General features: G+C 53.5%; 1 pseudogene; it reads right to left on the reverse strand.

The window, feature by feature from the left end:
• Positions 1-11,567: 11,567 nt before the first annotated feature.
• On the reverse strand, positions 11,568-12,536 carry LOC132085099 (olfactory receptor 14C36-like; annotated as a pseudogene).
• Positions 12,537-14,491: the final 1,955 nt, after the last annotated feature.

Here is a 14,491-nt window from a genome sequence, read left to right on the forward strand (position 1 = left end):
GGCCACTGAGACACTGAGGAACCTCATGGAACCAAAGGTCCATTGTTACACTGCAGGGCCCTGTGGAACCAATGGGACCATGGTGACACCGTGGTGCTCCATGGAACCAAGGGGCCATTCTGATTCTGCTTTGCCTCATGGAGCCAAGGGGCCACCATGGCAGTGCAGGGCCTTGTTGAACTAAGGCAGCCTTGTGACACTGCAGGGCCCTTGGAACCAAGGGTCCATTGGGATATTGCAGGGCCTCGTGGAAACACTGAGACCATTATGACAGAAGGAGCCTCATGGAACCAAAGGAGCATTGTGACACAGCAAAGTCTCATCGAATCAAGGGCAAAATAGTGACACTGTGGGGCTCTGAGGGTTCAAGGGGGCATTCTTAAAGTGCAGAATCAACAAGACCACTGTGACAGGAAAGCACATCATGGAACCACAGGTCCACTGTGACACAGCACAGCCTCATGAAACCATGGAGGCCATTTTCACACTTTGAGGCCTTGTGAAACCAAAGGGCCATTGTGGCACTTTGTGTCGTTATGGAACCAAGGAGTCCATTGTGACACTATGAGGCCCTGTTGGGCCTAAGGGCACTTGTGGCATTGTGTGGCACCATGGAAACAAGGGACCATTGTGACACTGAAGAACTTTATAAACCAAGGGGCTGTGGTGACACAGCAGGGTCACATGGAACCTAGAAGACCAGTGACATTTAGGGACCTCATGGAACCAGGGTCCATCATGACACTGCAGAAACAAGGAGACCATTGTTGATGCTATGGAAGCTCATGGAACCAAGCAGCCATTGTGACACTCCAGGGCCTCGTTGAACCAGGCAGACCATTGAGACACCACAGAACCTCACGGCACTGAGGGTTTATTGTGACACTGCAGGGCCCATGGAGCCGATTGTCCATTGTGACAATGCGGATCTGAGGAGACCATGGTGACACCATGGAAGCTCATGAAGCCATGGGTCCCTTGTGACAAAACAAGGCCTCATGGAACCAAGGAAACCATTGTGACATCATGGAACCTTGTGGAACCAAGGGTCCATTGTTACAGTCCAGAACCAAGGAGACCATTGTGACAGTACAGAACCTCACAGGACCAAGATTCCACTGTTATACAGTGGGGCTTCATGGAACCAAGGAATCATTGTGACACAGCAGGGCCACATGGAAACAATGGTCCATGGAGATACTGTGGATCCAAGGAGACCATGGTGATGCTATGGAACCTCATAGAACCAAGGGGCCCTTGTGTTGCCTTCTGGATCAAGGCAGGCGACCTGGTTCTGAGGAGCAGCTCGACAGCCCACTCTCCAGGGCCGTTCGGGCCAATGACACACGCAGACACCAATGTGGTGGACGGTCAAAAGGCGTTTATTACTTCTTCTCATGGGGTCTTATAGTCTAAGGGGTCTCTACGTCAAAAGGGGGTTTGTCCTTCTTATCTATGGTTAGTAGGGAATGGAAAAGTACTGAGTAAGGAGTGGAAAGTTGCTGACTTCAGTGGGGCAACATTCCTATTGTTAGTTTCTTATCTATGAGTAACTGAGGGTCTTATCTATGGGAAACAGAGGGTCCTGGCTTTCCGTGACATCGCGACAACTTCCACAGCGCCTTTCCCCATCTCCCACATCTCCCCCCCCCTTTTCACAAATGAATAAGGTAGTCATATACATAGGTACTAAAATGAGGTATGAGGTTGTAACTTGACAAGGGAAAGGGGTTTTGGGAAACCTGAGTAAGCTTTTGCCAGACAAGTTTAGAAAATCTTGTGACTGGCAGTGTTCTCTGGTTGAGTTCCCAGCAATTGTCATCGGCCTAAGAACTGGATGTTGGTCCGTTCCAGGCGGCTCTGAACAAACGAGACCAGCTTGTTCAGCAGGCATGGTCCGAAGGTAACTGTTAGGAACAGCATCGCCAATGGACCTATCAGGGCAGAAATCAGAGTGGTTAGCCAAGGTGATTGATTGAACCAGGACTCGTACCAGCCCTGTTGGGCTTCCCTGTCTTTCTGTCTCTGAGCCAGTCGATTCCGGAGTTCTGCCATGGAGTCTCTCACTACTCCTGTGTGGTCTGCATAGAAACTCTTTCAAGGCGGCACACAGGCCTCCTTGCTGCATGAACAGGAGGTCCAGGCCTCGCCTGTTCTGCAAGACCTCTTCTGAGAGTGAGGAGACCGACTTCTCTAGAAAGGAGATGGACTTCTCGATCCTTTGCAGGTCCTCGTCAATCATTGCCTGCAGTTGGAACAGTCCTTGGTGCTGGGTCGCTAGGCTGAGACACCCGTGGCCGTTCCTGCCACTCCCAGGCCGAGCAGCATTGCGATAGTTATACCTGTCATTATTTCTCTTTTGTGGATCCGGCTGGGTCCCTCAAGAAGATGGTACATCTCTTCATCTGAGTGGTACAGGACCCTAGGAACAATCAGAATTTGGACACAGAAGTCGTTAGAGTCATTGAATTTGGGAAGGAACTCACAAGGACTCACTCTGGATCGCTGGCAAACCCACATCCCCGATGTGGATGGGACTGCCCACTTATCGTTTTTCCTGTTAGGCTTGACTACTTTGGTGCAGATGTTGCCTCCCCGCTTGGCTAGGGCTGCATTGCCAAAGCATCTGCCTCGGCCTGTGACTTGACTCAGGGTGATTCCTTTGCGAGGGGTATCCCATCTGCACTGGTGAGGGGCATCGGCTGAGGAATAACTGAAGGGAGCGTTTAAAGCGACTCCTTCGTAAAAAGGGGGTTTGACATCGTAACAAAGCCAGCAGGATTCGGTTAGGTTAGGGTTGGATTTGTTCAGGGATACAAAGGTAGCTTCTAACATACGAAGGATTGTGTCTGAGTCTGACTCGGTTAGGCGGCTCATCTGAAAGGTTTCCGCTTGACCGGTCAGGACATTGCTGATCCCTGTGGGTAAGGTTTTGGGGTAGGTTATGTTTCTCCCTTTCGGCACGCTTTTAATCGCTTTGTTGGGTCCGACCACTCAGGGTGCCGACGGTTGGAGCCTGATAATTTGCACGGTCACCCTCTCTTTTGACCCTTGAAGGACCACTGTCCACGTTTTGCCTGTGGCCCAGCTAGGGTGATCTGGCTGCAAGACCGTCATGTTGTAATCAGTGCATGCCCGAAATCTAGGGATTTTATGTTGGTTTTGATGGAAGTTTCCGTGAGAGAAGGGTGTTTTGCAGCCGATGGGTGCCCAGGTGAACTGTAAGAATTTGTCTGGCTCTTGTGGATCCCACCCAGGCCCCGACGGTCTGGCATCTGTAACAATGGTTTCGCAGCCCCAGTGCCCACAATATCCCCACCCTGGGTGATTGCAGTAGCTTTTCCCAGGGTTTGAAGCTGGGCACCAGTAGGATAGGTACGAGTGTGTGACATGTGGGGAATAGGGGTTTACCCTTGGCTGTCCTGGAAACAGGTCGGTGATGCGGAGCACGAAGGATGGGGTGTTTGGTGTGGTGATTTCTCTGAGTGCTTTGCCACTACTAAGGTGTCGCATGACCCACCTGAATGGCCGATGGGGGTAGTGGTCTGGGCTGGCTTGCCCTCTGGCGACAAGCCCCAACAGCAAAATCACACAGAAACACCCTTGGTGCTTGGGTCTCACCCGTGCGGGTCTCTCGGGCGCTGCCTGACGGCTTGGTGGTCTGTCGCTTTCGTCTGGAACCGGGATGTACGCGTCACGAGGACGTCCCACAAGCAGGTCCTGTAAACAAAGACTCGCAATTCTCGTCAGTCTCATTCTGCTCGCTATGGAGATCCGGTTTAATCGACTTAAGTGGACACCACCTGATTTTGCCGTCCTTTTTGACAGCTGTGTACCCTCGCCCCGTGAGCATCAGCCTCCAGCCCAGTTCCCACTCACCTAGCTCGTTCCTGATTACCACCTGTGGGCCCTCCTCTAGTGTTCAAGTGGCCCAGTGTTTTTGGATGGGACTGTTTGTTTCATCTCCCCTAGGGAATTGATTCAGTGCCAGCAAAGCGGTTGCCAGCATACGTGCCTGATCTCCTGGGGGAATGGCATTGGCAAAGCCCTCTGCTTTTGCCAACACTTCTAGCTTGGTTTTCAGGGTCTGGTTTGCTCTCTCAACTATGGCCTGCCCGGTACTGTTATATGGGATGCCTTGCACTAACGTGATGCCCCATTTCGAGGTGAATTCCTGTACTTGTTTGGAGGTGAAATTGGAGCCGTTGTCCGTTTTGATCTGCTTGGGGATACCAAGCCAAGCCATGGCTGTCAGCCAGTGCTGAATTGTGGCTTTGGAGTTAGTTTTGGGGTGCTGTGTGGCTATGATCGTCCTGCTATAAGTGTCCACTGTCACTGCAAGCCATGCTCGGGGCTTCAGCAGTTCGCACCAGGTGAAGTCTGACTGCCAGATTTCTGAGGGCTTGAGACCTCTCGGGTTGACCCCGCAGGTCCAAAGGGGTGACTTCTGGCAGTAAGGGCAGGTGGCTACCACATGTTTTGCGTCTGCTGTCGAGATTTTGCATCTCTTCGCCAGTGCTTTGGCTCCGATGTGGAGCGACTCGTGCAGTTGACGAGCTCTTTGCAAGGTCCAAACGCCTTTTGCTGCGGCGTCTGCTTTGTCGTTGCCGATCTGGAAGTAACCTTTGACTGGGTCATGGCTGTTGATGTGGATGACTGACACGGTGCCCTGTTGTGAGGAGAGTGCTTCTTCCAGCATTAGGGCTGCTGCTGATGTTGACACTCCTGGTCCTGCCATGGCTAGGCAGAGCCTTGCCACGAATATAGAGTCCGTTACGATGTTGAGGTGTTCATCTTGGAAAAGTCCGCATGCCAAAACCACTGCTGCTGCCTCCAGCTGTTGCACTGACAGTGTGGGGTCACACGCTTTGACGCAATGCCATTGCTCTCCTGCCTGCCACACTGCTGCTGCGGTTGAAGTCGTGGAGGAAGCGTCTGTGAAGACCGTTGGTCCCGGCTGCGGTCTGTCCTTGACCTTCGGTGGCATGTCCATGTCGACTACGGTCAGCAGCTTAGTCCAGGGTGGCTTGGAGGAATAGGAGACTTCTCCTCCAAAGCCGGAGAGGGCAAGGGCCAGGTACTCCGATATTGTGGCTGACTCCGTGGTCAGCTGCTTGCGAAACGGAAGGTGGATGCTTGTCGGCTCGGTCCCTAGGTGTTTCAAGGCGAGTCTCCTGCCTTTCATGGTGAGGCTGGCGAAGCATTCGATTCCCAGGGAAAATGCACGAGCGGGTCTTCCGAGGACCACCCATTGGATCGGTCGGGCCTTTTCAGAAGGTCCTTGGGCCAGTGCTCCCACTCCCCCCTTCGGTGTAAAGTGGACGTATAGGTCCAGTGGCATGGCTGGGTTCCACCTGGCAAGTGTGACAGTGGACATCTGGTTTTCGATGAAGTCGAGGGAGCTCGTTGCTTGCGGTGTCAGCTCCTTGGGTTCCCAGGGGTGCCTTCCTTTCAGGAGGTCGTACAGAGGGTCCATGACCTCGGGAGGAATCAGGACGATGTTGCGAAGCCACTGCAGCGATCCCACCAGGCGTTGCACATCGTGGAGCGTCTCGACGTCTCGGTTGATCTTCGTCTTGGGGGGTGTCATGTAGGAGCTTGTGATTCCTACTCCCAGGAAGGTCACACAGGGTCCTCTCTTGATCTTTGCGCTCGCGATCTCGAAGCCGTTGGCCTGAAGGGTCTCCGTGATTGTGGACACCAGGTGATATACTTGGCTTGCCGAGGGTGCTGCGACCAGGATGTCATCCATGTACTGAATGATGGTTGCGGCGGGATTGGAGTGTCGGACTGGCATCAGTGCTTTGTCCACGGTGATTTGGCATATGGTCGGGCTGTCGACCAGGCCTTGGGGAAGCACTCTCCATTGGAAGCGAAGGTTGGGCCGCTCGCCGTTCCAAAACGCCACGGAAAAGGCGAATCGTTCTCTGTCCTCAGGGTGCAGGGGTATTGAAATGAAACAGTCCTTGATATCCAGTACTGCACACGGCTGCCCTGCGGGGATGGCTGAGTTTGCGGGTAGCAGTGTCTGGACTGGACCCATGGGTCGGATCGTCTTGTTCACCTCTCTCAGGTCATGGATGAGACGATAGCCTTGTCCGGACCTTTTGGGGATCACAAATACAGGGGTGTTCCATGGGCTGGTGGAGGGTTTTATGTGACCCTTTTGCAGTTCGCGGTCGACCAGTTCCTGCAAGGTTGCCATTCGAGGCTCTGTCAGGGGCCACTGCTCAACCCATACAGGGTCTGATGATTTCCAAGTCAATTTGATTGGCAGCGGAGGGTGTACGGCAGTGGCCCTCATGATAAATTTGTAATCCGAAATCCGAGCATGGAAAGGACATCCCGTTTCCCCGAGGCCGGGATGCTTGGAGTGAGGGTGCTGCCAGGGAAAGCTGTGCTGGCTGGGGACAGCTCGCTGAGTTGCTGCCCTTCCCCAGAAGCCTGGGCTAACGCGGTCGTGCTGCCATTCCTGCTTAAATACAGTCCGCCCCGCCCCATCAAAAAGCATGCGGTTTATTTGCGTAATATCAAAAGTGAGCAGATCATTATTGCTAGAAAGGTCGTCCTCAAGAGTGGGTACTACCGCTGAGTTGATCCCTATTTCTGAAGTCGCTTTGGCTTCTTTTAGGTTAACTGGGGTATATGCCCTTTGTTGGTTCCCCCGCGCTCTGGCAACCCACCCCGGGAAAGCGTGCATGGAGGCTGCCGATGCCCGGTCCCCACAGGCTGTTTTTATTTTTCCCCAATCGATGAGTTTGTGTTGCGATTGTTTCCCGATATTGTTTAAAGCTTTATTCGGTTTCGCTCGAAACCGCATTAATTCTGCTCTCTCGGTTTCTGAGTCCCAGCCGGACTCGGTCGGCTCTTCCGAACTGTCTGAGCAGCTGTTACTTGACTCTGAGCCGGAAGCTGACTGCTGGTACACTTCCGGCGCTCCGTGCCGTTTTGTGCGGCTTTGACCTCGCTCCTCCCTTTGGGGGTGGTGTCGCTCCCTCCCCCTGGGCTACCCCCGCCTCCTGCCGGGGGAGGTCCTTGCCCTATAAGGAGCTAATTTGGATAAAGTGCTCTGATTGGTTTTATGCTCCTCCCCGGAGGCCGCCCCATCTCCCCGCTCGCCCGTGCATGCGTTGTTAAGCAGGCTGACTCCATTTCCGCCCTCCGCCTCCTCCCTTCCGCCCTCGCCATGTGGTTTGGTGCCATTTTTAAACGCACATGGCGGGGGCGAGTTTTTACCGATTCCGGCGGGGTCCGACAATCCGGCCTCATTCCGCGCCTCCTCCGCGAGTCCCTGCCAGAAGCATCGCGCGTGCTGCTCTGCTTCTTGCGCCAGACCGGCGGCCGGCGGGGAAGAGACGGATAGAGAAACCGCGGCTTTTTCGGACGGTTCCGCGGGGGGGCTAGGACCCGGCGGGCTCCGCGGGAAGGTCGGGGGGTCCCCTGGGGGTTCTGGGGGGTCTCCTGGGGGCTCCGGGGTTCTGGGCTCAGGTTCGGGAAGGGGTGGAACGCTCCCGGTCCCCGCATATTCCCACCTTCAATCCGATCGCTCTCAGAGGCGGTCTGCGTCGCGGCCCCCACCCCTGGCTTTGGTGTAGCTAATAAACGCATATGCACGGCTTCCTGCGTCTCCTGTTCTTCTAACGTCTTGCGTAGGGCCTCTTCTACTTTCCCCCACGCTTTGAGGTTTTTACCACTGCCTGCGGACTTAGAGTCCTCTGCTGAGGCGGCAGTGTACCTCTCCCGCGCTTCCCAATATAATATATTTAGCGGACGTTCGATCGTCCCCAGCTCTAGGAGCCTTGCAATAGCAAGATTAGAATTCTTGAGCTCACCTTTAATTCCCCATTGCTGATGAGCCTGACTTACGACCTTCGCTGTGGATTCCATTGTCCACGCGGGTCCGAGGGCGTCCCCTCCGCTGTGGTCAGACCTGCTGCCGCAGCCGCCGTCCTCTGTCCAGGAGTATCCCCGTTCCCCGGGCGCAAGCTGCTTTCCCGGGTTTCCGGCACCAAAATGTTGCCTTCTGGATCAAGGCAGGCGACCTGGTTCTGAGGTACAGCTCGACGGCCCACTCTCCAGGGCCGTTCGGGCCAATGACACACGCAGACACCAATGTGGTGGATGGTCAAAAGGCATTTATTACTTCTTCTCATGGGGTCTTATAGTCTAAGGGGTCTCTACATCAAAAGGGGGTTTGTCCTTCTTATCTATGGTTAGTAGGGAATGGAAAAGTACTGAGTAAGGAGTGGAAAGTTGCTGACTTCAGTGGGGCAACATTCCTATTGTTAGTTTCTTATCTATGAGTAACTGAGGGTCTTATCTATGGGAAACAGAGGGTCCTGGCTTTCCGTGACATCGCGACAACTTCCGCAGTGCCTTTCCCTGACTACCACACCCTTGTGACACTGTGGGGCCCTGTGGAGCCAAATATTCATGGTGACACAGTGGGGCTGCTTGTGACTAATTGTCCATTGTGACACTGCAGATTCAAGAGACCAGGGTGACACTATGGCAGTTGATGGAACCAAGGGGCTGTTATGACACACCAAGGCCTCGTGGAACCAAGGAGAGCATTGTGGCAGTGCAGAACCAAGGAGGCCATTTTGAGAATACGGACCCAATGGAAACAAGGGTCCATTGTTCTACAGCAGGGCCTCATGGAATCAAGGGGCCATTGTGAAACTGTGGGGCAAAAGGAGTCAAAGACACCACTGATACTGAAACCCACTGGATAGAAACTTCTGAACAGAGTTTTGAGTATTTGAAAGCAAGTATTCTTTATTATAGTATGGTGGTCACTTGGGCCATCCTCCCTCCATTGGACTGCATTAAGCATTGAATAAACAGAGTTTTTATCACACACACTGATTATGTATCCATTAGCTATCCGCACTTCCTTTGAGTTTATTTGACATAGTTGCACCCCTTACCACAAATCCTTTTATGATTCTTTGGGGTCTGTCTTCAACATCCAGTGTCCTTTTTAGTTGACTGTTCCTTGACCCCTCCTTTTGAGTAAGAACAACATTATTGTTTTGCATAACTTCTGCTTTGTCAGCCTTGCAGAGCTGAGCTGGCATCCTGCTTGCATTTTGTGTGACTTCTGCTTGCCAGAGGTACATCCTCAATCAGTTTCTCCAAGGCTGTGCTGTTCTGTTCTACTGTCCTTGACAAGAGTAAATGTTGTTCTGTTCTGCTGTCCTTGTCTCAGTGCTCGCCCTGCATGAGGCATCTGCAACCCCCCAACCTATGGGCCTGGGGTGGGCAAGTGTTCCTGGGGACAGGGATGGGACAGCTGGGCTGGACTGACCCAAGGATGTTCCATTCCATGTCACACCATGATCAGCAATCAACTGAGACAAGTGGGGGGACAAGGAGGGTAGGAGATTAATTTCTTTTTTCAGACATTTTTCTTTCAAAACAGCACCAACACATACAGAATCCTCTCCTGCCGCAAGGTGGTCAAACATTTTCTGCTGTTAAGACATTTCCTGTGGATTTGCTTTTTTTCTGTTTGTGACCTTTTCTTCTTGTGATTGGTTTGTTTATAGGGTTTTTGTGTTGTTGTGGGTGGGTCTTGCTTTGGGTTTTTTGATTGGGTTTGGGCATTTGTTTTTTTGGTTGGCTTTGGGCTTTTCCCTATTGAACTGCTTTTCTTCTGATGCATAAGTTTTTTCTGCCCTTTCTTGGGTTTGCTTGGCATCTGACAGCAAGACAAATTTACCCAACTCAGTCATCTTGCCCAATTATATTTTGCAGTCACGATTAACTAGATCAGTTCAGTCACAGTCACACATCAGTTCAGTCCCTGAAATTTGGCAGCATCCACAATGGAACTGAACATACATTTCATGCGGGTTTAGAGACAATAGAAATATTCCACAGTGGTGGCCAAGGGCTGGTCACTGAGGGATGTCACCAGGGCATGGCTGCCAACAGGACTCTGTACCATGGATGACATTTGACCCTCATTGTTCAGCCGAATTCCCACCCAGCCCATGTTCCATGCCTTCAGCCCAGCTCTCTCCAGTCTGGCTCTGAGGAGACCACAACAAACCCTGTCCCAGGCCTAGCTGAAGTCCGGGCACACAACATCCCCTTCTTTTCCCTTCCACATGGGTTCTGCAGTCCCTGCCCTATCCCGCCAGTGCCTGGAATGGCTGCAGGAGGATTTGCCACATCCCCTTCCCTGCTGAGCCTGACCAGGCTGTGACTCTCCCAGTGCCCCTCCCTGCCCTGTTTGCAGACTGGTTCCATGTCTGCCCTTCCCAAGTGCCCAGGACCCTCTGGGATGGCTCTGGCCTTTCCAAGGGGTTTGAAAGAAGTCCCACAGTGACACTGCCCGGCCTTCTTAACAGCCCTGACACCAAAGGCCTTTTCAACCTCCCTCAGTTCCAGCTCAGTTCCCAGAACACAGCAGAGCCCTGTCCAGGTCCTCGGGCTGGTTCAGAAGGGAGGCAGCTCTGATTTCTCCCCACAGACCCTCACTGTATCCAATGTCTCTCTGTGCAGTCCATGACTGCCCTGAGCATTTTTCCCTGGAGCCTCCCTGCCTGGGATATTTCTCTCTGTGCAGTCCTAACCACAACCCAGCAAACAATCCAGGTGTTTTCCCAGAGGACGTTACTCTCAGAGTGAAGTGGCCTCAAGGCCCTGTTTGTGCCACTGGAATTGTGCCACCCCTGGGTGCTGCTGATGGTGTTTGTGCTCACTGGGGTTCACCTCCCCACACACACACAATGCACTGCTGAGATCTCCTCAGCACAGAGCAAACATGGCCTGCTGGCCTGGTCACTTGGTGTCCCTGTGAACAGGGACAAACAACCTCCTGCAGGTGGGGAGAGGCCAGTGCTGGCAGTGGTGGTTGCAGGGGCTGGTGTGGGACAATTGCCCTGGGGCACCTTCCTGGGCTGTCCCAGAACAGAGACACAGCCCAGGCCCTGCTCTGCTGCTGCCTCAGGTCCATGCCAGGAGCTCTGGCTGTGCCAGGGCATTCCTGGAGCACATTGCTGACAGCAGCTCTGGAGGGGAGCAAAGCCTCCCTGCCCTGCCCTCAGGAGATGCCCTTTGCTGCAGGAGCTGCTGTGCTGGAGCCCAGCTGTGTCCCAGCAGTGCCCATGGCCTGGCCCTGCCTGTGGTCACAGCAGGGACATGCAGCACTGGGACAGCAACCAAGCTGCCAGAGCACTCCAGCCTTGCACCCACAGCAGGGTTGGGAAGGACAGGCTGGAGTTGGGCAGAGCAGATGTGGGAAGAGCCAGGGCCATTGTCCCTGGCTGTGCTGCTGTACTGGGAGTCTCTTCCCTCCACTCTGCGCACAGGCACTGCCCCTGGAGGGACAGAGAAGGGCTGCCAAAAATCCTGGAAGATGAGATCAACAAAATAATTTATTTTTATTTAAATTCTTTTTATTTAAGTCTTTTTATTTCACAACAAAAGTAGACATTAATGTACAAATGCAAAGAGTAATAGTAAAGCATTTTGTAAAAAACCACAACATGACAATGGAAAAAGTTAGCAAAGAAGAAATAAACAAATAGGGAAAAAAAGTCTGAGATTGTAAAGAGTTACATTCTGAAGGCTCTGCAGCAGAAAATTGTTCTGAAATGCTTCTGAAAATACAGTCTCATCAATTTTCTCAGGGCATCCTTGAGTTCCTGGTTCCTCAGGCTGTAGATGAGGGGGTTCAGGGCTGGAGGCACCACCGAGTACAGAACTGACAGGGCCAGATCCAGGGATGGGGAGGACAGGAAGGGGGGCTTCAAATAGGCAAATACTGCAGTAATTAGGAACAGGGAGACCACAGCCAGGTGAGGGAGGCAGGTGGAAAAGGCTTTGTGCTGTCCCTGCTCAGAAGGGATCCTCCGCACTGCCCTGAAGATCTGCACATAGGAGAAAACAATGAACACAAAACATCCAGAAACTAAACAAACACTAACAGCAAGAAGCCCAAGTTCCCTGAGGTAGGATTTGGAGCAGGAGAGCTTGAGGATCTGGGGGATTTCACAGAAGAACTGGCCCAGGACATTGCCATGGCACAGAGGCAGGGAAAATGTATTGGCTGTGTGCAGCAGTGAATAGAGAAAGGCAGTGGCCCAGGCAGCTGCTGCCATGTGGGCACAAGGTCTGCTGCCCAGGAGGGTCCCCTAGTGCAGGGGTTTGCAGATGGATACGTAGCGGTCGTAGCACATGATGGTCAGGAGAAAAAACTCTGCTCCCATAAAGAAGAGAAAGAAGAAAACCTGTGCAGCACATCCTGTGCAAGAGATGTTCCTGGTGTCCCAGAGGGAATTGTGCATGGCTTTGGGGACAGTGGTGCAGATGGAGCCCAGGTCACTGAGGGCCAGGTTGAGCAGGAAGAAGAACATGGGTGTGTGCAGGTGGTGGCTGCAGGCTACGGCACTGATGATGAGGCCATTGCCCAGGAGGGCAGCCAGGGAGATGCCCAGCAAGAGGCAGAAGTGCAGGAGCTGCAGCTGCCACGTGTCTGCCAATGCCAGCAGGAGGAAGTGCCTGATGGAGCTGCTGTTGGACATTCCTTCACTCTGGGAATCATGGACTGTTGAAAGAAGACATTGAGAAGTGCCAAGCTGGGACCAAATTTTTGAGTCAGTACTATGGGTTGTGCTTGGAATCCCATCAAAATCAATTCTCTTGCTGGTAGGGGACATTGCTAGATTTTCGTCAGCAGGTGTTTGTGCTGCTGAGATACTGATTCATATTCAGCATTGCTCTCAGGCTGAACACTGGGGAGCCCGGAAGAAAAACAGGGCTCCCCATGCCCCATTGCACTCAGACCTGCTGGTCCCGATACAGGTGCCCTGTAATCATTTCACCACCCACTAGTTCAGGGTAATCACACTTAAAATGTGCTTGAAAACAAAGTGGACTTTTGAAATGCTCCTGTTTTAAAAAAAATTTCTCGAAACTCTTTGCTCTTTCCCTGTGCATCTGGCAAGAGAGGGACACTAAGGGCTGGTCTGACTCTCTGCTGCCTGGAGTTGTGCCTACTGGGAGCTGTTTCTCTCTATCCAAGCCTTGTCCCTGCCAGTGCTGCCAGTGCCCAGCCCAGCCCTGGGGGCTCAGCTCTGCCCTGCAGACGCCTCCCAGCACAGGGCACTGCCCAGGGGCATCTACCTGGAAGCAGGGCCTTAAGGGCAGGCCAGACAAACAGAGATGCTGCAAGCCAAGGTGCTGCTGCTGCTGTCTGTAGGGAGAGGAGGCTGAGGAGGCACATTCTGAGGGAGATCTGAGGCACATCTGCTGACGCCCAGGCTGACAGTGCAGGAGTCTCAGTGACACAGCCAAAGCTGACAGCCCATTTCCCTTCCCTTGAGGAGAAAGCTGAGAGCAGCCCTGGCCATGCAGCACCATCTCCAGAGCAGGAGGAATCTGGCCTAGTGGGGGTGGCTCCTTCCACCTCCAACTTTTCCCCTGCAGCATCCATGGGGAGCTGTCAGGCAGGCTGAGAGCTGCCCCTGGCAGGTGGCACATGCCCTGGGCTGGCCAAGAGCCCTGAGGGCTGCAGGAGCCGCTCTACAGGACAGCTCTGGGCAGCCCTGGCTACAGCCCCAGCTCAGCCCCTGCAGCCGTCCCTGGCAGCAGGAGCCGTCCTGCCCTGCCCCTCTGACGGTGCCCAGGGCAGCCCCACTCTGCAGCACATCCTCCTCCTCCTCCTCCTGTGCCACAGAGAAACTGGGAGAGTCCTCCCGACACATCCCCCAGGCTGTGGGGTGTGCTGGCTTCAGGAGATCCCTCCAGGAGCACAGGGGACATTGCCCTGCACCCACACACTCACCATGCACAGGGCTGTGAAGATCTTTCCCCAAGTGAAATCTCAGCTCAATCTCTTCCCAATCCTGATTGCCTTCAGCCTGTCTCTGCCTGGCTCCTGTCCCCTCAGTGCCTGCAGGCAGAGCCCTCAGCCCTGCTGGGCTGGGAGAGGAGCTGGTCCTGGCAAGAGCTGTTCCTTTAAAGCTCAGCAGCACAGACACAGCACAATAACCTATTGGAATATGAATCCAAATATTACCAGGTAGATTGTGCCTGGGCCAGTCTGACGCTTGCTGCTGGGCCAAAGGCGGCAGCTGTGGTCTATCACCCCAGAGACACCTTTAGCTTGCTGGTGGTTGCAGCTGGGCAGCTGAACAAGTCCAGGCTTGGTAGGAACTCTGTTTACCTCAGGAGGAAAGCTTCAGGTGATGGTGAAGACAAAGGAGACGGATTCTGCTGCAGAGTTAATATCCAGAGCTTTATTCCATGGTCACACAGGTCTGATTCTTGGCAACAGCTCCAACAGAATAGCGACCGTATGGTCTGATTACCCTTTTAAGCTCCCGGGGGAGGGGGAGGGGGAGGGAAGGGGCAGGTCAGCTACCAACCCGGTGAGAGGGGCAGGGTCTCAGGGGAGGATGACACCTAGACAGGCCAATGACCTCTGGGCCTGAGGGGCATCCTTTGAAAGTGACAAACCACACGACACCTTGCTGGA

Source organism: Ammospiza nelsoni, chromosome 28, assembly GCF_027579445.1.
Source record: "Ammospiza nelsoni isolate bAmmNel1 chromosome 28, bAmmNel1.pri, whole genome shotgun sequence".
Classification (NCBI taxonomy): Eukaryota; Metazoa; Chordata; class Aves; order Passeriformes; family Passerellidae; genus Ammospiza; species Ammospiza nelsoni.